Consider the following 20,766-nt stretch of genomic DNA (forward strand, 5'->3'; position numbering starts at 1 on the left):
GGGCTGAGGGCCCCCCTACCCGGCTCCCTCAGAGCTGGGGAGCCGGGCAGCAGTCCCGCCCCTGGCTGACGCTGCTGGTTGCTATCTGCTGGGCGTTCAGTGGGGTGATTTGGCCCCCACTCGCATTTGCCTTGTCCTGGCACTGCCCGCACACCTGCTCCACCATCCTGTCATGATCCCACTCTCATTGGGGCCCATCGGGGCTGGCAGCACCTCCACTGCCACCCACTGCTAGCGCTGTGTCGCCAACACATGCCATGTTCTGCGTTCCCCTGGTGGTCAGCGCACATCATAGCGAGTGGTTGAGCGACTGCCCAGGGGGACAATTTGCATATTAGGCTTTAATTATATAGGATTACCTCTAAATACTTCAGCATGCATCTCTAAGAGAGGGTGTTTTCCTCTAACAACTGGATGCCTGTAGCACCTTCAACCTCCACCCAGTTGTGACAACCAAATATATCCCCAGACATTGTCAGATGCTCTGATCCAAGGTACCGGCATTTACCAGGTTACTACTCCCTGAACTGTTTACATAATACCTAAGAATTAACTATTTTGTAAACCAAAAACTATAGGACATCGGTCTGATAAAGTACCCCTCCCATTCATATTTATAAAACATGTTTTAGCCGAAACCGGTTTGGCTCAGTGGATAGAGCGTCGGCTTGCGGACTGAAGGGTCCCAGGTTCGATTCCGGTCAAGGGCATGTACCTGAGTTGCGGGCATATCCCCAGTAGGAGATGTGCAGAAGGCAGCTGATCGATGTTTCTCTCTCATCGATGTTTCTAACTCTCTCTCTCTCCCTTCCTCTCTGTAAAAAATCAATAAGATATATTAAAAAAAAACATGTTTTAAGTTATAAACTAAACATATACAATTAAAATAGCACTTTATTCAGTTGCAACATTATACAGATCACCTTTCCCAAAAACAACAACTTACAATCCAGTTGTTTTGGAAAATCTAGGAAATGTAGTCTATAGGACTTTCCTTGTAAACCTAACTCTTAAATCGTGGCAAATGCCAGATATCTTTTGACTTTACCTCCCCCTGGATCTGGATGGACCCGTCTGAAGAGATGGTGTTGAATAACAGTGTATTTGTGATACACAAAGTGGAGGAGACGCGTGGCAAAATGTCTCGTCGAGTCTAAACAAGCAGACCAGAAAAAATTCAGTTTTAAAATGCCTCTCGATTCCAGTGTTATGCAGACTGACTGACTTGACACTCTATTCAAATCGCTTAAAGTATATTCATTTCACTTGGTATTGTGTCCAAGTGGCTGATACATTACTCTTTTCTAGTTGTTTATGACTCCAAGCGTATGGATTACAAAGCTGAATTTGACCTGACAGTTTCCATCTCTCTTTCCCGTGTGAACGGTAGTGTTGATGAAACTACAGAAGCAATACCAACAATGAAATGAAAGGATTTCAGGGTTTCCTGCGGAGGAATTCTAAGGCACCACCAGAAAGTACCGGGGAAGGCAAAGCAGAGTGCACCCCAATGCTTCACACAAGCCTTGATGGTTAAATCGCGATTAAAAAACAGATCACATTTATTTCTCCTCGGATATTATAAACGGACCTGCCCAAAAGGCAAACAAATCTGCACGGCTTTCCTATCTATAAACACGCGCTTACATGTGTTCCTTCGATGCATTCTTGGAGCTTCCCCACACATACAAATACCTGCAGTGTCCCAATATGCTGATCTGCTCACTTGGAAAAGCTGCCGGTGGTTTCCCTCTGGCATTGTGAATAACTGCTAGCCGAAGATGCTAAATAACTCTCAGGACTGTGCGAGTTAGTATTTCTGCCCAGTTCCTAATAAAACACAGCTGTAGTCTCCACTGGAAGATGTAATGTATTGTCTGACGTGCACTTGACTGCGGTAATGAAGTGCTGCCTGCCTCATCCCCGACTGCTGAGCTTGAGATGCACATGGAATCATTTTAGCAGTCTCTTCCCCCCAATTTTTTTCATTGCATGCGAATTAAAAATTGTTTTGCTCGATGATGTGAGATAAAGACTTGATGTGGTGAAGGTAAATTTGGTGACATAATACACGTAAGTATTTATCATCCCACTAACTTGCTTTTCCTGCAGTTTTCTCTTCCTCCTTCCCACCCACCCCCACCATGAGATCTGACACCACTGAGCTTCCGCTCTGATCTCTCTCTCTCTCTGCCTCACATCTGGATTTAAATTACCTTTATTTATATCCTCCAGGAGCCCAATTTTCTCCACAGAAGAATTCTCCCACAGAGTTCCATAGTTCCATAAGAAGGTGACCCATTAATTTCTCTGTTGATTTTAATTTCTCCCGAGTATCAGCTCTTTGGCAAATGTATAAAACTTCACTGACAGGCTAAGACAAAAAAGACAAAGAAACAACATTTCAGGTCTGAAATAATTTATATAAAGAGACAAATCCTTGTAAGCAGTTCGGATATTTGGTCCTCTAATGCAGGATGTTATGAGCCCAGCCACACAAAAGAGCATACGCCCAGGCTCCACAAGAAATTTAATATGAGCTGCTGCACCTTTTGATTAATATCTGTGAGACTTTTCTGGAAGGAAGATGAGTTTGGTATAGGGATTCACTACCTTTGTTGCCCTGAGGACTTTCTTCATTCCAGGGTTGCAAAGTAAGATGCTTTGGAGAGATGAATCGCGGGGTCGACCTTGAGTGGCTGTCTGTGAAGATGGAAAGGGCTTCCTTTGTGAGGACCATAGAGTGTCTCCCCACCTCCGACTCAAGGCTCGTGAAACTCCCTAACAGTTTAGCTCCAAATGGCTGACGACAGCCTGGCATGGTTAAGATCAACACATCCAATTGAATGCCTTATGCCAGGGTGCTGCACAGAATAGGTGTAAAACAAATATCAAACAATCAACCTGGCATTTAAACTGAAATTGCTTTGTAGAAGTTCTTTACACTGCTGACTTTACTGCTATTTTATTATGTTTATAGTCTAAGATTAGGGAGTATGTTTTGGCTGGTGTGGCTTGGTTGGTTGGTGTTATCCAGTACACCAAAGGATTGCTGGTTCCATTCACCGTCAGGGCACATGCCTGGATCTGTGGCTTGATCCCTGAAAGGGACAGCCGATCAATGCTTCCCTCTCACATTGATGTTTTCCTCTCTCCCTCTCCCTTCTTCTCGCTCTAGAAATCAATCCTATATGCAAATTGACCAAACAGCAGAATGATCGGTTGCTATGATGCACACTGACCACCAGGGGGCAGATGCTCAACGGAAGTACACTAAGCAGAAAAGGGCAACTGCAAATTTTGGGACTGTGTGTCACTGTTTCAAGTACAGGGAAGACTTGAGAGGCAAAAGTTCCCAGGTCACTGAGAATAAATAGAAGTTGCGATTGTACAGAAATTAAAATGGGCAATGCAAAAGTATAGCTCAAATAGCAAAAAGCTGAAAAAAGAGAAAGCTTTCAGAATGACAGTATGCTTAAGTTTTGGTAAATTGAACACAACGAAAGGGAGCAGATTCCTTTTTGTCTTGTTTATGTTGGTGTTCATCCTCACCTGAAGATATTTTTCCATTGATTTTTCGAGAGGGTGGAAAGAAGGGGGAGAGACAGAGAGAAACACTGGTTGCCTCCCGCACCAGAGCCCGGGATTGAGCCTGCTAGAATCAAACCCCGGACCTTCAGTCCACGGGCCGATGATCTATCCATTGAGCCAACCGGCTAGGGCAGGGAGCAGATTTCTATTGAACATGACCCATGTAAGGTTTGCAAACCTGCATTAGCAATTGCTTGTTTAATGAGGACATTATTGGTCAAAAAGTTAAAAGAGAAAACTGTTCTAATTAAATTTGTAACTTAAACAGAGCAAAAGAAATCCTTGCAACTTCATATTCTTCCCTGAGTGAAGATTTAATTTTGGTCATGAAGTGTCACTTGCACAGAAAACTCCCATGCCATTGCTAGACGGGAACAAAAGGGCGGAATAAACAGCAAACGATTGATAGGCCCCCACCTCGGCAAGTAAATGCAGGACATTGACGGAGACAGAGAACATCAGCAAGATGTTCTTAAAAACAAAGCATAATGAGGAGATTTTGTGGTGCGATATTTTCTGGAAAGGAGAAGGAGACAATTTAAGTTTAGTAGAAATAATTTCAAAATGTAATGCTAGAATGGCCAAACATGTAAGATGGAAAACAAATTATAAAACAAATGATCACTGTCTAGGATGGTGAATGCAATGCATCATTATTGATTTAATTGGTAATTAAGGGGAACAAAATATCACTCAAAAAAATTTAAAGCAATATGCTACTCAGTTTAATCAGATTGTGGGAGGAACAAAAGTTGTGGCAAACAACTAAAATTTATTGTACATATTGTTGAACCAGAAAGCAAAAACAAGGAGGTTGGAATGAGTAAATATTGTATTGATTTTACACCCGTTGCAAAGAGTACCTTTTAAATTAACTGAAGAACTAAAGTAATCTTTAGACTTTAGGCATTAATTTAAAAGTTGAAGGCAGCCTCGGGTAATGGCTCTGACTTGCTTGGTAAAGAAAAAGATACACAAGCTAGACTTTTGTCTGAAATATTTTGCATGATGCTTTGTGCCTAACTAAATTCTAACTGTGTGCAGTCAGAATTTATTACTAGGAGATGTAATCTCAACTGTGCCAATTGCAATCACATTTTGGGGAACAACTCAGAGATTAGGTTGATAATCTCTGGGCTAGTGTAAAATGGCCCATTTTGAAGAAACTCCTATCAAACTTGATCTTGCAACCACTCTCAGATAACCTGATTGGGAAATGTGAAAGCAATTAGATTTCATCTAGATATGATACAAGATGAATTAAAAAGTTAGGCAAAGCAGCAGAAGGTTCTCAAATAGAGTGAATTAAGGACTTTGGTAGAAAAAGAAGTTCAGGTTGAATTTGTAATGTGATTGCTATTTAATAAGATGTTGGCAAAAGGTTACAAGAAACTCAGAGAGATCTAAAATAGCAATTACTTTAAAAAAAATGAAAAGCATTTTTAAAACTTTTAGAGGAAACCTTTTTCCCAAATAAAAATGATGTCAGAAATATGCAGTAAAAATGAGGAAATTGAAACAAGGAAACCAAAATATTTCAATCACTGTGGGAAGTATGATTTATGTATCAAATAATTTTGAGATTAATTCCTATAGAGAGTATTTTCTGAGCATTATGGATAAGGCATAGTCACAAAGGAAGATAGATGTGACAAAATTGAGTACTACATTATTATAATGTAAGAATACTTTTGGTATTCTTTATAAAATCTGAGCATTGATAAACTTTAATAGAACTTAAGAAACCCAGTATGGATGTAGCTATTGCTTTAAAAGATGGTGAAAACTCACAATGTAAGTACATTTGGTGCCTGTCTTTCTTGCTGTTGAAGGGGATCAGGATAGGCCACCCCAAAATGTGCCACTTTGGCATAAGGATTATCGTAAACTGGAGGCAATTACGAGGCAGCAAATGCAGAAAGTGCTCTTTGCCCTCTCCCCGTCTGCTTCAGAGCAGGACACACATTTCTCTCCTGAAGGTGACTCCTTCTCTCCTCTCCAGCACCAGGAGGATAAAGCCCATAAAACTGCAAACAGAGAGTCAGCCCCGAGCTGGGGATGCACAATTTTACTAAAATAACCCTTGTTTTCCATAAGTTCCCCCCTATATATTTTTTTAAATAATTTATCACCCCCTAGGCGTCCAAGGCCCTTGCCTTTGTCTCATCATTTTTCTACAATTTATTGCTGTTTGTTAAAGTGGTATATATACCCCCACTTCCCTCAGAGTTTAACTCCTTCTTTGGGCCTTTACTTCTTTTCCCCGGAGGCCTCTGTGCATGTAAAAGTTATAATATTAACATTAAATAAGATTTGTATGCTTATCTCCTCTTAATGTGTCTTCCATCAGTGGAAATCAAAGGTTCCAGCCACAGAACCTAAGAGGGGAAAGTTTTTCCTCCCCTACATTATTATTATTCTTTATAAAGCTATTGTCTCTGGGCTCCAGATCTGCTCTTTATTTATTATTATTATTTTTAATTAGAACCTCTTTTAAAAATCTATTTTTATTGATTTCAGAGAAGAAGGGAAAGTGGGGGGGGGGGGAGAGAGAGAGAGAGAGAGAGAGAGAGAGAGAGAGAGAGAGAAAGAAAGAAACATCAATGATGAGAGAGAATCATTGATATGCTGCCTTCTGCATGCCCCACACTGGGGATTGAACCTGCAACCACCAGGAATCCAGCCAACTGTGACCTCCTGGTTCATAGGTCAAAGCTCAACCACAGAGCCACGCCAGTTGAGGCCAGATCTGCTCTTTAGAATCTGGCTTTGTGATGCTGGAGTGGGGAAGGCTGGAGGAGAAAGGGCATGCATTTATATAACTATATAATGCCCATCTCTGACAGGCCCGCACGAGACACCTGGTGCCCCCCCCCCCCTCTTTGGGGATCTAGGTCACAGGCCCTTGGGGTCCTTAATTCCTAAGTTTTTATAATTCCAACCTCTTCCTTAAGTTTCCCCTACCACCCAGGGGCATAGCTGTGTCCTGTACTAGCTACCTCCACGAATGTTAGAGTTCACTGAGAACATTTTTTTATATTAAAATAATTAAGTTAAAACAATTGTGGCAAAATATCCATAACATAAAATTTACCATCTTAACCATTTTCAAGTGTACAGTTCAGCAGTGTTAAGTACATTTACCCCATCTCTAGAATGCTATCATCTTGCAGAACTGAAACTGTACCCATTAAACAACCCCTCTTTTCCCCATGCCCCACAACTACCATTCTATCTTCTGGCTCTATGAACTTGACTAGGTACCTCATGTAAGAAGACTCATACAATATTTGCCCTTTTGTGACTGACTTATCTTAGCATCGTGTCCTCAAGTTTCATCCATGTTGTAGTAAGTGCCAGCATTTCCTTCCTTGTTAAGGACAAATTCTATTGTATGGACATATCACCTTTCACTTATCCTCGCATAGGCACTTGGGCTAGAGGTTTTTTGTTTGTTTGTTTTTACTTTTTCAGCTGCCTTTAAATATTCTTTCTATCTAGTTACCAATTCTTCCTATTCAATCCTCTGTTAAAATAAGTGGTATGATATCTGCTTCCTGAATGATACAATGGCCAATCATTTTGGGGAAAAAAGGTCTGTGTAGGGAACCTGTCTCCTTGGGGTAGGAGGTCTTGTTCCTGGAAGAGGGACAGTTGGAATGCGGGAGGCAAGACGCGCACAGGAGGCTTCCCAACCAGAAGACCCAGTTCACACAGCTGTTTGCATGAGCTTAGCAGCACATCCTGGAACGTGCAGCTGCCTGCTCATTCTTCTCCCGGCTGCATTCCTTGTGGCCCTCTTCAGATATCTGCAGATCTGTCTCTCTCTCCCTCTCCCTCAGCCCTGGCACCAGGCACCCTTTCCAGACAGACTGACCAGTTGTCCTAAAAACATGTCTCTTCTTGCTCTGAGAATTTGTGGACGTTGAGCTGGCTTGGTTTCTGAGATTGCTCTGATTTCCGCCACAGCTTTCCCCTCGCCTGCATTTTTTGGATGTGTACCTCTTTGCCATTCTGATTTTTATGCTTTATATTTTGTGGGAATTCTTCTCTAATCTCTTGATGGCATGCATTTATATAACTACATGTGCTTTTTTTTTTTTAAATAGTGTATTTCTTCCACGTCAAGGGATTTTGAATTAGAGTGGAGATATTCTTCGTTCCCTATTTTAATCCAATCTTCTATACACTTCTTTAAAATTGTCTTCCCATAAAGTTTCTATAAATGGCTTTAACTTTTATAATCAGAAGAAAAAACATTGTGTTACTTCCCTTGAAAACTATTCATCTCTCAGGGACATAACTTTTAGTAACTTCAGAAGGAAACATAGCGCTTATAATTCATGGAAACTCCAGAGGCAACACATTGCAACTTAGTTTCTTATATGGTGTTTTATTCATTTCATAATTGCATGAATAAATAATGTATGAAAATGAAATGGCAATTATGATCATCGTATCAGTGGAATTATTCTCAAAGTCATTTGAATAGATTCAGGGCTGACAAGAATTTATTGTATATTAAAAATTTTTGCTTATCTAAGTACCTTTTAATATTTGGGCTCAGAATCTCCAAGGAGTTTCAGGGAATTAAACTAAAATAAAATCCCCTTTAAAATAAACTGAGAATGAATGAGGTGTTTACAAATACAACATGTACGTCTTGCAAATATTTGTTTGCAGTTGCACCATGTAGCTATTATGTAGGTATTCATGATTCTTCCAGCACAAGGGCTCATAAATAAATGATACTGATTACTTTGAAAATGCTTCCTGAAAACCTATTGCATGTCCAATATTGTTCTCATGGTGGGGACACAATGGATAAACAAAATAGACATAGTCTAGCCCTACCGGTGTGGTTCAATGGTTGAGCGTCGACCTATGAATCAGGAAGTCACGGTTTGATTCCTGGTCAGGGCACATGCCTGGGGTTGCAGGCTGGATCCCCAGTAGGGGGCATGCAGAAGGCAGCCAATCAATCATTCTCTCTCACCATTGATGTTTCTATCTCTCTCACCCGCTCCCTTCCTCTCTGAAATCAATAAAAATATATTGAAAAAATAGACATAGTCCCTGGTCCCTATGGAACTTATACTCTAGTGGGGGATATAGATGTATAGACAGGCAATTACCATATGGTGTGCCGAGTAATCGGGTGAGATAAATCCAGGGAGCTCAGAAAGCACAGAAGAGGGAAGCTTCATTCAGTCTCGAGAATCAGCGAAGAGTAGGCTGTGACATAAAGAATGAATAAAGAAACCGATGAAAGAGCATTGGAGACAGCCGACAGAGGCATGCTCCCTCTGCTTGAGTCTCCGGCATATTCTGTGGCCTTTGCTTGGTGCTCTAGAGCTGATGAGGGGTGGAAATGTCTCTCAGCACCAGGTAGGCCATTTTGGAATCATTCTCTTCTTGGTTCCATTGTCTTCTTTGCTTCCTTCAGTGGGAGCACAGGAGGAAAAGTCCTCGGAGAGGAAGGGTTGGGTGTGAGGTCTCCACCAGGCTTCATGAGCTGGGGCTTGCCAGGCTGTGCCCGTGGCCATGACCTAACTCACATCAAGAGTCCACCTTTCCTGTGAATACCAGGTATGCTCTCGTTTAGATTTTAGAGTGTCTATTTTATTTTAGAGTTTGGTTTTAGGCATGTAATCCATTATATGGTTAAGAAAATTTTTTTTAATTGATTTCAGAGAGGAAGGGAGAGGGAGAGAGAAATAGAAACATCAATGATGAGAGAGAATCATTGGCCGGCTGCCTCCTGCATGTCTCCTACTGGGGATCGAGCCCGCAACCCGGACATGTGCCCTTGACTGGAATCGAACCTGGAACCCTTCAGTCTGCAGGCTGATGCTCTATCCACTGAGCCAAACCAGCTAGGGCGATTATATGTTTTTAAACACAATCCATTTGGACACACCATCCTCAAGTGATAAAAAGGCTTTTAAAATTTTTGTTTTCAGAACAATTTTGCCTCAGAAAGAAGCATCCTGCATTTACAAGTGATGATACCAGCCTACCCCATCCATCATGTTCTAAACTCTTCTTCAGGTTCTTTTTTCTATTTACCGGTAGAAACAAGTAGAACATGTCCATTACATCAACAAACCCCGGGGCAAACAGTTGGAAACCACCTCATTTTATGAGGTAGAGAAAAATGCCTAATCATCTAGTTCACTAAATATTCAGCGATGCCTCCTTGGCCCTCAGGACACACGGAAGAAAAGTCGGAGATTCATATCAGGGGGAAAATAGCTTTGTTCTCAGCAGAGTAGCAATTACAGTTTTAATCTCCAGGTCATAGGGGTTGTTATTATAGTTCCCTTTCTTGCCCTTTCTGTCCAGAAGTTCCTCAATTCTGGTGGATTTTTTTGTTTTGTTACGTTTATTAATAACAGCTAACATTTGTTGAGAATCTCTGGGTCTCAGGCATTTAACATACACTTACTCATATTATTCTGAGAAAAATCCTATGAGATAGATACTATGATCCCCATCTTATAGATGAGAAAACTGAGGTACAGCTTGTGAGAAACCGGGCCATGTTTTGAACTCAGTCTAATTCCGAGGCTGAGCTCTTCTCCACACTTCTATAAACAAACAACTAAGTCATACAGTTCTCAAGATTGATTGGTCTTTGGCTGGACAAGGATGGTTAACTCTGTTCAGAATCTCCATTAACTTGGTTTGGACTGATTTGATGGTGTCAGGTAGGTAAGAGTGGCCACTTTTAAGGCCCCTTCCCCTCTATATATAATAAATGCAGTTGATTAGTAGTGGACACAAACATTCCCAACTCCTTTAGACCCATGGAAAGCTAGATCCTTATATTACCCAGCTATCCGTAGACTCAGAGTTCATAGCATTTATTGTTAACACCAGGCATTTTTAATCTAACTTCCATGGGAATAGAACTGGTACTCAGTAGAAACCCACCAGGACCCTAGCTCTACTAGTTGTTAAAATAGTGACAAGTAAATTGCCAGTGCCCCACACCCCACCCTCCTCACCGCAGACTCACCCCTGAGGTTTCCATCTCTTCATATCACCCAGCAACTAAAGAGTTCACGTCTGCGTATATTCATTCGAATTAGTGTTTCGGGGTCTTTTCCCCGGATATATTCCCAGGAGTGGAATCTCTGAGTCACCAAGCAGTTCCATTTTTAAATTTTGAGGAACCTCCACACTGTTTTCCATAATGGCTGCACTAATCTACATTCCCACCAGCAGTGCATGAGGGTTCCCCTTTCTCCACATCCTCACCAACACTTGTTTGTTGATTTATTGATGACAGCCATTCCGACAGGTGTGAGGTGTTCATGGCAGCACTATTTACAATAGGCAAGATCTGGAAGCAGCCCAAGTGCCCATCAGTAGATGAATGGATAAAAAAGCTATGGTACATATACACAATGAAATACTACTTGACCATACAAAAAGAATGAAATCTTACCTTTTATAACAACATGAATGGACCTGGAGATTATGATGCTCAGTGAAATAAATCAGACAGAGGACATTTACCGTATGATTTCACTTATATGTGGAATCTAAAGAGCAAAACAAACAAAATTGAAACAGATTCATAGATATAGACAGTTGTCAGAGGGGAGGGGGTTAGTGGGTTGGATTAAAAAAGGTGAAGGCTTGAAGAAGTACAAATTAGTAGTTACAGAATAGTCACAGAGATGTAGATTACAATTTAGGGGATATAGTCAATAAGATCATGATTTACTATGTATTGGGCCAGGTGGGTACTTGAAACATCCAGGGATCACTCCATAAAGCACATGATTTTCTAACCACTATACTGTCCATCTGAAACAGAATCATATTGAATATAAACTGCAACTGGAAAAAGAAACGAGTTAATGTCGGACACAGCAGGGGGCTTCCGAGACCCTGGTCTTGCTTTGTAGCCAGTGTCCCTTGCTCCAGACCTTCGTGAATTCATCTACGCAATGGAAAAACAATATCTGCTCTTCCTTTGTTACTGGGCTGAGGGGAGGATCATGGGAAAGAAATGGCGAAAAACTTGCTTTAGAAACTGAGAAATACCAACACCAGGGAACCTGACCATGTGGAGTTTCATTCTCAGCTAGCAGGGGCCACAGGTGGCCTTGGGCCCACTAGTGTTCCTTAAAGAATGCTAGGAGTGGCGATTGTTTTCACAGGGGGGTGAGGTGTTAGATGTGTTTGTGATGTCACTCATGCTTTATATTTTGAGTTCTTACAGAGTATGTAATATTTTTACACTTGTTCTGTTCTCTTCTTCTTTCTTCGAATTATACCCTCATTTTCGCTCATTCTCAAGTGTAATCAAAGTGTGTGCTAGAAGGCTAACAGCCTGTGGGTAGAAAAGGTTAAAATATTTGTTGTGTTTGTTAACGTACATTGAGAAACAATGTAAAAACGAAAGAGCATATTTAAATTTTATTTAAAAATTCAGTGTTCATCCTCAAACTTACCAGCCTACTATTTACCCATTTTTTAATTCATATTTTGGTCACTTTCTTTTTCTACAGCATAGATGTTTATTTGGTTTACAGACATATTTTAATTGTTTTCTTTGTTAACATTATGAATACCTTACCACTTTGCTTGAAGTTATACAACTTTTAAAACAAAGATTGTATTATTTTAAGGTTGAACATTTCCTTTTTGTGGCATATATATATATATATATATATATATATATATATATATATAAAATTTAAACAGATTTATTAACATAAATTTACATATTACATAATTTACCCATTTAAAGTATACAATTCAATGACTATTAGTATATTCATAGAATTGTACAAGCATCACCAAAAACAATTTTAGAACATTTTCACCAACTCCAAAAGAACCCCAAACCCTTTTAGCAATAATTTCCCATTTCTCCCCAACCCTGTCTCCCTCCTACTCCCCTTCCCCTCTCCCCATCAATTGCAGAAAATCACTAATCTATGTTCTGTCTCTAGATTTCCCTATCCTGGACGTTTCACATAAATGGAATCATACAATATCTGCTCTTTTGTGAATAACTTCTTTCACTTGGCATAATGTTCCAAGGTTTCTATGACATCTTTTTAACAGGAGATCACATATTGTCTTGGGGTAGCCCCTGTGTGTCCTGGCTCTTTACATGGTTCCATATATTGCTTCACCAAATAGACCATAAGCATCTAGGGACTGGTGTGTCATCTGTGGTGGTGTTTGCCCAGCACAGCACTGTCTTCTGTAGGAAAGGATCCTTCCAGTCAGAGTCCTGGGCCAGTTCCCTCCGGGGGCCTTATACGGGCCCTTTATCCCAGGTCCTGTCTGGGGATGGGTATTTGACCCACCTGACCCTCCCCTGGAATTTTAGGACTGATGTCCTGTGTGGTCTGGAGAGATGGATGCCGGGGTCCAACCCCAGCGGGTCCAGGGGTTCCCCAAAGGTGTGGACGGAGTCGGCGAAGAAGGAATGTCACGGAGACAGCGTTCAGTTGATCAGCAGCCTAGCCAGGATCTCCAGCCCGGATCTCCAGAGAGGTTCTGCTTCGGATCTCCAGCGAGGTTCTGTAGCCATGTTCCCTCGCTAGGTTCTCCAGCCAGGTTCTGTCCAGGCTCTCCAGTCAGGTTCAGTGTCCAGGTTCCAGTCAGGTTCTCCTGCCAATCTCTGTAGTCAGGTTCAGTCCAGGATCCCTTGCCATGTTCTCCCGCTAGGCTCTGTCTCTAGGCTCCGAGGCCAGTCCCGGTCCAGGATCCTCCGGCATGCTCTCGCCAGCGAAGTTCTTCTGTCTCGAGAGAACGTTCTGTGTAGGTTCTGTGCCTAGGCTCTGTCTCTCTTGGTCCTGTCTTCCAAGCCCTGTGTTCTTGATTCTGTGTCTGGAGTTCTGTGTGTTTCTGTCTTGTTACAACTGTATTTATACCAGTTGATTCAATCCTATCAATCTCTATTACAAAGGTTAGGGCGTTTCTTATCTCCATTCCAGGGAGAAAAGATTATGTAGTTTAAGCATGATTGTTCGTAGTTAAAGGGATTAATTACCCGCCTGGCACTTAGTTGAGGGGTTTTATTCCCTCCCTAACTTCAGGGGAAAATCCCTACCTGGGGATTCAACCTTTCTCGGAGAGGTGACCTTGGTTAAAACACAGCACCAAGAAGGTGAGCAAACATATTAAGAACCGTATGCCATATATGCCAGGTCCCTTGAAACAGCAAGGATGGACCGGCTCCCGGCAGATGGAGACGAGGTGGCCATGTCTGCTGTTGTGTGGAAGCGGGTGTCCTGCAGTAGGAGAGCATGAAGCCCACACAGAGAGATGAACCGCAGTGTCACCTGGCAGCATTGCTGTTTCTGGCTCTATTTATTTCTGAGGCCCAGCTGCACCCCTGGCCCTCCCATGTTGTCTAAAAAGCACGCTGTTATACATCTCAACATATCCTGCAGCAAGTATTTAGATACGGGAATGATCACTGAATCCTTGGAAAGTATCTTGAGAGTGTTCAGAAGTGTGGTTATCTGTCTCTGGGGACATGATTTTAATGGGTAATTATTACCTAGATTTATTGATATTAATATAGGTGTTTTATGTAAATTGAAGATGTCTTCCGTGAGCAAATTCAAGTTCTCGGTTCACGTTACTGATGTATCACCAGTCCTGTGGGTGTTCTTTGTTCATTAGAAAACGCATTGTATAGCACAGGCCTGTATGGGACACAATCAGATTTTCCCTCCACATTTCACTGGTTCGCGTGAATAGATGTTCGTTCCCATTCCGATTTGCTTTGTGTCATAAAATAAGCACTTGGAGATAGAAGACGGGCAGGAATTTCAGGCGTGCAGAGCGTTTTTCCACTTTCAGTGTGTATTTCAGTGCTTTGTGGGGGCACCGAGCACTGGGAAAGCCCCTGGAAATGCAGTTAATCTCGCATGACTTTGTAACATTACAACTACTTATTTTCTGTTTGAAGAAAAGGCTTGACACCTTAAAACGTATGAGACTATAAATATTCTTGTTTATTCAGGTGTACATAAAAGATAAACTCCAAGAAAAAAATCCTGACCCCCTTTTAACTACTCTTTTTTCTGTGTGGGCGTGGGCGGCAGAAAGGGAGTCTTGGCATTTATAGCAATTCTGCGTGTTTGGTGGAAATTCCTGGCCTTTTTTTTAATGCTGCTTTTTTCTCCCCAGTGTCCTATTTTACCACTGTTTGCAGGCAAACCTTAACATCAGTTCTTTTTACTAACTTATGAAATGGCTGCTTGGGCGAAGCTCTGAAAGACAAAGATAAGAGACGGGGGTGGGGGGGGGTCTGGGTGGGGGGCAGGGAAGAGGGGAATATGACGGGTCAAGAAGAGGCAGTGAGATCCGAATAGATTTCTGACAGGCCAGAGTGCGTGTTCCCTGGGGCAGGTGCAAGAGAAAGGTGCTACTGGTCCCCGCAGGGAGAGGCCCGGAGCTGGGACCTGGTGACCCGCCCACTGAGTCTACATGAGGGGCAGGGTCTGCAGTCACCTGGGAGGTTTGGGTGGTGAAATGTCTCCTCAGGTGGCACCCTGGGACCAGGGGGACTCACTGTGATGAGATAAGACTCAAGGCCGGGGAGAGCCAGGCTGCAGCCTTGCCACGGGTCTCGGGGCCGCACTGACCACACTGGAGGGGACTTACCAGGCCGCTTCACATATTATATAAATGTGAAGCTCCAAACTCTCTTCAGCTTCAACCGTAAACATTCCTTTTATCTGTTTTATTTTATTTTTTGTACAAGTGTATGGTGTGTGTGTGTGAGATTTGAGAGAGAAAAAGCATTTTGTTGTTAAAATATTAAGAAGTTAGAAATCTTCCCTTCCAAGATGATCTAGTGCAGTGGGGGTCGAACGACCCTTTCACAGGGGTCGCCTAAGACCATCGGAAAACACATATATAATTACGTATTGTTTTTGTGATGAATCACTATGCTTTAATTATGTTCAATTTGTAACAGTGAAAAGACCTCCTGCATATCAGATATTTACATGACGATTCATAACAGTAGCAACATTACAGTTATGAAGTAGCCACGAAGATAATTTTATGGTTGGGGGTCACCACCACATGAGGAGCTGTATTAAAGGGTCACGGCATTAGGAAGGTTGAGAACCACTGATCTAGTGGGAGCTGATCTTGTGTCTGAGAATGAATGCAACCCCCCATCTTTCCAAGAAGTCACTTTGGCTGTTGATGGTCACTGATGTCACTGAGCCACGGCAGGGGCCCGGGCAGAGGCACTTACAGGAGGAGAAAGGCGAGGTTAAAGGGAGTGATATAAGGAGGGGTCACAGGGAGGGACATGCTCTTCCAGGGGAGACCACCGTTCTGTCCTTTGACCACATGGCATTGATGCCACTTGGCCACCGCCGCCCAGTAACGGTCAGAGGCCCCGTGTCGCACGGGGGGAAGAAGCAGGTTTGAGTCCTGCCCATCGCCTAACAGATGTTGGGGTCCTGAGAGGGCAGTTGTTTTATTTCACTGAGTTTTTGGTCATTAGGGGTTGCCAAGTGACAGACCAACAAATTTGAGTGAGGGACAAGGAAATGAATTGATATTGTTTTCAGCCAAGAAATCAGACCCAAGTTTAATCAGTGACTTGATTCGAGTTGTTTCCACTCTGCGCTGATGAGTGCATGGTGCTTGAGTTGGGAGAGCAGGGGAGCCTTTCCAGCAACCCCCACCCCTTGCGTGGGGTCCTGCAGGCCCAACCAGCCTGAATGGGGTGTCATCCGATTACACAGTGAACTCTGAAATCCTAAGACCCCTAACTGGGGAAGTCAGAGGACCACCTGCATAAGAGCTGCTTGAGTGTGTAAAAACAATCCTATATAAGAAAAGGGTAATATGCAAATAGACCAAACGGTGGAATGACTCATCGCTATGATGTGCACTGACCCCCAGGGGGCAGACGCTCGATGTAGGAGCTGTCCACCAGTGGTCAGTGCACTCCCACAGGGGGAGCACTGCCCAGCCAGAAGCTGGGCTGATGGCTGGCGAGCCCAGTGGCGGTGGCAGGAGCCTCTTCAGCCTCTGCGGCAGCACTAAGGCTTAGAAGGTTTAGGCCCGATCCCTATGGGGAGCTGTCAGTTGGACATCCCCTGAGGGTTCCCAAACTGCAAAAGGGCGCAGGCCGGGCTGAGGGACTCCCCCTCCCCCTGCTCCCCCCTCCCCAATACACGAATATCGTGCACTGGGCCTCTAGTAAATAAATTAAAAATGCAGGCTCATAGGCCTCACCTAAAATTCACTGAACGAGAATTTCTAGGGGTGGGGTTCAGGAATATGCATTTACACCAAGTCCCAGACTAACTTTTGGGCATCCTCTAACCTTTGAGAATCATTGCCTTAAGGCTTGGAACAGCTCAGATATGGGGCTTTAAATCTGGAGCAATGTGATCCCATATTACCCTCTCTGGTGTATTTCTTGAATAACAAAGACTCTACAAATTGTATTGCAGGGGAACTATTGTGTCTCAGAAGTTACGGTATAGGGTGAGGGGTGGTGGTGGAGGGATTGAGCAAAAAAGAAAAAGAAGAGCGAGAACTCATGGACACGGACAACAGTGTGGTGATTGTGTAGAAGAGCTGGAGGGAAGGGCTTTCGTTTGTTTGTTGTTGTTTTTAACCCTTTGAGTGCCAACCAATATCCTAGGAACTATGCTAAAATTGCCAAGGCATTTTTGCTGATTTTACAGCAGTTTAGGAAAAAAATTATGCATCGCAAGTAAATGAAGTTACATATTCAAAAACTTAAGGAAACCTTTAATACATTGACATATTTAGCGATTATCATCATCACTAATAAAAGCAGGCTTAGAACTGGACGCCATTTCGAAGCTTTGATAGCGCTCCTGGCACTTTTGGCGAAAGACAGGAGGAGCACCATCGTGCTCCCCGGCACTCTAGGGGTTAAATGGAAAGTTAAGAGTAGCTGAAGGGCCCTGACTGGTTTGGCTCAGTGGATAGAGCATTGGCCTGCTGACTGACCGTCCGGGTTCAATTCCAGTCAAGGGCTTGTACCTTGGTTGCGGGCACATCCCCAGTGGGAGGTGTGCAGGAGGCAGCTGATAGATGTTTCTCTCCCATCGATGTTTCTAACTCTCTATCCTTCTCCCTTCCTCTCTGTAAAAAATCAATAAAATATATTTTTTTAAAAAAAGAGTAGCTGAAGGCCCTGGGCCTCTTGTGAACATTCTTGTGAGCATTGCCAGGCTACTTTACACCAGCCTTAGCGTTTTTTAGTCTTTTTTGTTGTTGTTGTTTGTTTGTTTGTTTTTAATGGCAGCTAATGGTATACATACCATGTTAAGTTAATTTTTTCAAGATGTAATTTTTTCCAGCTCATTTAGAACATGCAAGTTTGGTATTGTTAATCCAATGAAATATTTATATAATAGACATCCTTCTAATTCTGGATTCATCATGACTTTACAATACCAACTAATTGTGATATTTATAATATTCCCCCAAAGTTAGAATTTTGCAAGTACTAGGTTATTACCAGTGTTTCTTGAGTAAACCTAGCATGTAAAATCTGAAGCTTTAACATTGGCACCTAAGTTATATGTGAACTTGATGTTTGTAGTGTTTCCAGGTTCACATAACTCCTTTGAAAAACAGCACTAATCTTTGGAAGCAGACTATAAAACTTAATAGATTTTCCATTTTATCGACTGAAATGCTTTATCTTAGTTTTTTCACTGCACATTCCTTAAGTTTTTTGTTTATTTAACCTACAAATTATTATTTTTATTGTAAAGTATTTGCTTTTTAAAAATGTTGGCGCCTTTTCAAATTGGCATGGGTTTAAAGTATTTTCCCTCCTTGATTAAAAGTGTGTGTGTGTTTTTAATCACATCAAATTTACCAAGTGAACTAAGCCATACTGTTTTTGAGCCAATTAGGAAAACTGTAGAGTTTAAAATGCAATATTTTGGAGTGACAAACACATGTGAAATTACTTATTGTGTCTACACTAGTAAAAGAAACTGCCTTAAAAGCATTGAGCTGATCAATGATTCTCTCTCATAATTGATGTTTCTATCTCTCTCTCCCTCTCCTTTCCTCTCTGAAATCAATAAAAATATATTTGAAAAAAAAGAAACTACCTTAAAATTATTGAAAGTTTAGCACTATCTGAAAAGCAGGAGGAAAGGCAAGTTGGTAAGAAGTTAAAAGGAAGAAAGAAGAGTAGTTTTGCTTTAAAGTAAAAAGTCTGTGCTTTAGTGCGAAAGAAGAAGGTAAAGGCAAATTTGGGTGTACACTAAGTGGTGGAAGGATTGGGAGGAAGTGAAATCCATCTACCTGCAAATCAGTTTAAAAAGAAACAATGAGTTGTGTAGAAAACTTGGCAGCATTAGATCAGTTTTGATGGGCTTATTCCTAAGATGGAGAAGATGCTGGTGAATGTTACAAAATATTTCATGAGTGATATGCAAAAAGAGTGGAATTACAGTGTAATTTTTTTCCTGTTAAAATAACAGTGAGGTCCTAGTCTTTAAAAAGGGGGGGAAGGTGGGTTGTACCAAAAGCCCCATGCTCGCACTGATTTGTAATTAGTGAGAAGTTCAAGTACATGTTGCATATTATGTGAAATATATTTGGTCAGTGGAAATAAAAATTGGAAAACACTGTAAATATATGAATCCAAATGAATTCTCTGTAAAAATGAATCATACAATTACACAAACCAACAAAAAAAGCAGACAGAGATAAAAACAAAGAAAACCCCCAATTTGGGGTGTTGTTGGAGGAGCCAGGGGTGCCCTGCGGCTCCCTCCCCTGAGAGAGAGGGATGGAAACAGTAGCTGTGTCCTGGGAGATTTGGAAGAGAGGATTCGGGAGTTCTGTTGGATGACCTTGATCATAGGAATGTCTGAGGAGGCAAGGCCCTGTCTCACTGAGATGTGAGGGGAGGTTCGACCGGAGGCTTGAGCTGGGGACAGAGGTTTGTAGGGGCGCCATGGGATGTGTGGCAGGGCACCCACAGGAAGCAATGTGATTATGGGCCAGGTGCTTCTCAAAAGTGCTGGAGAAGAGGGAGGATGGAAGCCAGTGGCCTGGGGAAAGGAGTACGCACTGGGCTCTTGACTTATCTTTAAAAGGTGCAGGCTCAGGTGGTGGTGGGCCACCTGGAGGCCCCTCCCCCAACACACACACACACACACACACACACACACACACACACACACACACACACACACTTCTCCGCCTCTGACTTGGAGGGTGGGTACTCTCACAGGCAGGTGCATTGGTCAGCCTAGCTGGGCTCTGACAGTATTTCAGCCTCTCGTCCTTTTCCGGATCCACTTCGTTCTGCTAAAAGCTTCTTCTTGATTCACAGTTGGCATGCTTGTGGCTTTATATTCTCTCCCGTATGAATTTACTCTGTGACCTTAGAAGCAGAGCATGGAACAACGAATAAAAGGAAAAGAAAGGTTGCCAGAAGGGAGGGGTAGGGGAGGGACTGGGTGAAAAATGAAAGGACTGAGGACTACAAGTCAATAGTTACAAAACAGTCGCAGGATGTGAATTGCAGCAAAGGGAGCACAGTCGATACTATTGCAATAACTACGTACAGCGCCAGGTGGGCACTGCAAATATCGGGGGGACCACTTGGTAAAGCGTATGGCTGTCTAACCACCATGCTGGACACCTGACACTAATGCAAAGTAATATTGAATGAAAAAAAAAAAAAGGAGGAGGAAGAGGGGGAGGGGGAGGAGGAGGAGGAGGAGGAGGAGGAGAAGAAGAAGAAGAAGAAGAAGAAGCCGGGAGGACTAGCAGGGAGGAGGAGGGGAAGGAGCTAGGCCGAGTGGTGAATCTCACTCCAATTTCCTCTCCAGACCCAGGGGGCTTCTCTGCAGTCATTTTCTCACGAAGTCACTGTGTCCTCAGCCCACGCGAACCCATCTTGTCCCCCATACCCGCCACCCCCTTTCTCCATTCTCTGACCCGAGGAAGTCCTTCCGGCTCCTCCATGCAGCTTTCACCCCAAGGAACAGGTAGCTATTTTGTTTGGCCCTGGGTTTGATTTCAGGAAAGGAGGCAAACGTTTCGGGGGAGGCCGCTGCGGGGGCCGCGATCTGCGCTGTGAGCGCCACCGGGCGGAGCAGGAGGCAGTGCAGCCCAGGGCGACTCGGACGGGGCTTGCAGGGTTTAGGG

The sequence above is a fragment of the Myotis daubentonii genome, chromosome 8, assembly GCF_963259705.1.
Source record: "Myotis daubentonii chromosome 8, mMyoDau2.1, whole genome shotgun sequence".
Classification (NCBI taxonomy): domain Eukaryota; kingdom Metazoa; phylum Chordata; class Mammalia; order Chiroptera; family Vespertilionidae; genus Myotis; species Myotis daubentonii.